A 4,028-nucleotide genomic window follows, 5' to 3' on the forward strand; every position below is an offset into this window, starting at 1 on the left:
TAGATCTCATGTGCGGCTGCTCCTCAGTGTCCTGTTCTCCTGGCTGTGCTCCTCTAGGAAGATTATACAAGTTCTTTGTGCGCAGTTGAAACTCACTTAATGTGCAGTGCAAGGACCAGAAGTGGAAAACATTGCTAGGAATCAACTAATGTATGTGAACTTCCCAGGAACAGGCAACACAGAAGCAGCCTGTTTGTGGTGTTTAGCCATAAGTAACAGCCACAGTACAGTGCAGTCATATGATAATTAGGTGAAATAGAAATAGGAAAGAGAAGTTTAAAGAATATGAAAAGAAAAAGCAGGTTTGAATAAAAGCTTGTTGCCACGAACCACAGGGCAGTCGTGGGCTGGAGGTTAGGGATCCGGCCCTGTGACCGGAAGGTTGCCGGTTCGATCCCCAAGGCCTACAGTCCATGACTGAGGTGTCCTTGAGCAAGACACCTAACCCCCAACTGCTCCCCGGGCGCCGTGGATAGGGCTGCCCACCGCTCTGGGCAAGTGTGCTTACTGCCCCCTAGTGTGTGTGTTCACTAGTGTGTATGTGGTGTTTCACTTCACAGATGGGTTAAATGCGGAGGTGGAATTTCCCTGGTTGTGGGATCAAAAAAGTATCACTTATTAAAAAAGGATGCATAGTTGTGTGTGTGTGTATGTGTGCGCATATATATATATAAATATATATATATATATATATATATATACTGCTCAAAAAAAATAAAGGGAACGCTCAAATAACACATCCTAGATCTGAATGAATGAAATATTCTCATTGAATACTTTGTTCTGTACAAAGTTCAATGTGCTGACAACAAAATCAAATTTATTAACCAATGGAGGCCTGGATTTGGAGTCACACAAAATTAAAGTGGAAAAACACACTACAGGCTGATCCAACTTTGATGTGATGTCCTTAAAACACGTCAAAATGAGGCTCAGTATTGTGTGTGGCCTCCACGTGCCTGTATGACCTCCCTACAACGCCTGGGCATGCTCCTGATGAGGTGGCGGATGGTCTCCTGAGGGATCTCCTCCCAGACCTGGACTAAAGCATCCGCCAACTCCTGGACAGTCTGTGGTGCAATGTGGCGTTGGTGGATGGAGCGAGACATGATGTCCCAGATGTGCTCAATTGGATTCAGGTCTGGGGAACGGGCGGGCCAGTCCATAGCTTCAATACCTTCATCTTGCAGGAACTGCTGACACACTCCAGCCACATGAGGTCTAGCATTGTCCTGCAATAGGAGGAACCCAGGGCCAACCGCACCAGCATATGGTCTCACAAGGGGTCTGAGGATCTCATCTCGGTACCTAATGGGAGTCAGGCTACCTCTGGCGAGCACATGTAGGGCTGTGCGGCTTTCCAAAGAAATGCCACCCCAAACCATTACTGACCCACTCCCAAACCATTACTGACCCACTGCCAAACCGGTCATGCTGAAGGATGTTGCAGGTAGCAGAACGCTCTCCATGGCGTCTCCAGACTCTGTCACGTCTGTCACGTGCTTAGTGTGAACCTGCTTTCATCTGTGAAGATCACAGGGCGCCAGTGGTGAATTTGCCAATCCTGGTGTTCTCTGGCAAATGCCAAGCGTCCTGCACGGTGTTGGGCTGTGAGCACAACCCCCATCTGTTGACGTCGGGCCCTCATACCATCCTCATGGAGTCGGTTTCTAACCGTTTGTGCAGACACATGCACATTTGTGGCCTGCTGGAGGTCATTTTGCAGGGCTCTGGCAGTGCTCCTCCTGTTCCTCCTTGCACAAAGGCAGAGGTAGCGGTCCTGCTGCTGGGTTATTGCCCTCCTACGGCCTCCTCCACGTCTCCTGGTGTACTGGCCTGTCTCCTGGTAGCGCCTCCAGCCTCTGGACACTACGCTGACAGACACAGACTCAGCTGCTACCGCAACCCTGTATGGACTAGTGGCTAACGATGATGATGAATTAAAATATGAAAAATATAAATCAAGACAAAAATCATGCTAAATATGAAAAACTTTAACAAAGGTGAAACAGGAAAAATGAAATTGGCTTGAGAGCCATTAAAGCGCCCATCAACCCAGTAAAAACTGAGTGTGGACTCGGCTGCGCTCTTTCTCCTCTCTAGGCCAAGACACTGAGTTCAGGCTTATCTCTCCAAGTCTCAACCATGCGTCCTCCGGCCTGAACTTCCCTCCTATGTTTTCACTATAGGAATTTATAACAACATGGCGTATCTGAAGTGGCCTCTTGGCCTCTTGGCCCAATCAGCATTCGCCATGAGACAAGCACTCATTCTCAGGGTCTACAGAGACAAGCGACCCTGACTGCACACTCTAAGCTTTACTCCCCTTAGAAAACATACACTGTAATACATATATACATGACCATCAACCCATGACCGGGAGGACATGATTCTAAAATTAATGTTCATTGAATAACCCAGGGAACACCCAATCTTCATACTACCTAAAGCTAAAGTTGACATGTTGTGAGGTGAAAGGTGTATCTGTGTATGTGAGTATGTCTGCGTGTGGTGACATGTAGGTGTGGTTATGTGTGGGTAGGGAGAATAATTGTATGTGACATTCTCCCATTCCCTTGATAGAGCGACCATGGACGTCTGCTTTGACTTAGATTAGTTCAGTCAGAGACACCGTAAAGATAAATTCAAGGCACAGAGAACATCTAATCTAACAATTTTTCATAACTGGTACACTATGATTCATACATATATACAGTATGAACTTTAATAACACTCCTGTAATGATTATATTCCTAATTCTTTGATACCATTGAATAACATATAGTTGGATGGGCGAGATCCCCTTTTATTTTAATAAAGTGTGATTGGTTCGTCACTTTACTTTAGGGGCACAAACATTATAAATTCATAATGGAGAATCAGTAATCATTGCTTTCTTTAGAATGATTTGAGAATTGACTCTGCATAGCTTTGTATTTTCTTTACTCTGACACACCAACCAGCACAAGAGGAGCTTCAATTCAATCAGGTGTACTAGATGAGGGAAAGCACAAAAATGTGCATAGAATCAATGATTCTTATGACCCTGGGAGAAAGACACTGTACTTTCCCTATTAATTATTAACTAATTTCTGAGCTCAGTGGTAACTGTAGGATAAAGCATTCCCTCATGAGGCACTGTGTATCAATATAGGAATTAAAACGTCACATTATTAACATGAAAGATTAATTAAAAATATGGCAACTGTCACAAATGAGGACTACTTGCAAACTTTTAACTTTATTAAATAAACAGACATTAGGTAGGTAGAAACAGACAAGCTAACATAAGAAATCAAAAACAAACTCAAAACCTGACAGAAACAAAAACAAATACAAGGGCTGCTTCCACAGCAAGATGAAGCAGTAGGACAAGATGAGAAGATGGAGCTACAGGAAAAACACAGTTAATTTCGATAGACTCAATATTCCAGAGCACAGTGACAACAAACATTAATTAATATTAACACATGACTCATTACTTTCTGATTAGTTATTCATTAATAAATGCCTTAATTACCGGCAGGTCATGTACCCTTAATGTAAAGTGTTACTGAATACTCTTAGTATGAGCCCTAAAATACTTCCACATAAAAGGTTCTATGACAATTGAAGGTTTTTCCTAGAGCTACATGTACAAATTAAGAACTAATTTAATCAAATTAAGTCATTTCCAAAAGAGTAGCTGGATCCTTTTGAATATTCATAGTTTGTGAATAAATTAAAGTACATATTCTACAGCCTCTGCAAATAAATTGAAATGTTGATAACAGTAATGAAAGTAGAGAAATGAACACAGCATCTTATTCATATCCGTATTGCATAACTCAGCTTGCTTTTCAGTGTAAGATTTTGTAAGACATCACACTAAGAGCCGTGCTGAAGTGACTGGCTTAGTGCAGCTCAGTAGGATAAAGGAAAATCTAAGAGTGTACATTTTCTCAAACTGGTCAGTGAAGCTTAAAAATGACAACAGTGCAGGTGTAATATACATAGGGGTGTGTCGGGGGGCAGAAAAAGAGTGAGAG

Source organism: Pygocentrus nattereri, chromosome 2 (genome assembly GCF_015220715.1).
Source record: "Pygocentrus nattereri isolate fPygNat1 chromosome 2, fPygNat1.pri, whole genome shotgun sequence".
NCBI classification, from domain to species: domain Eukaryota; kingdom Metazoa; phylum Chordata; class Actinopteri; order Characiformes; family Serrasalmidae; genus Pygocentrus; species Pygocentrus nattereri.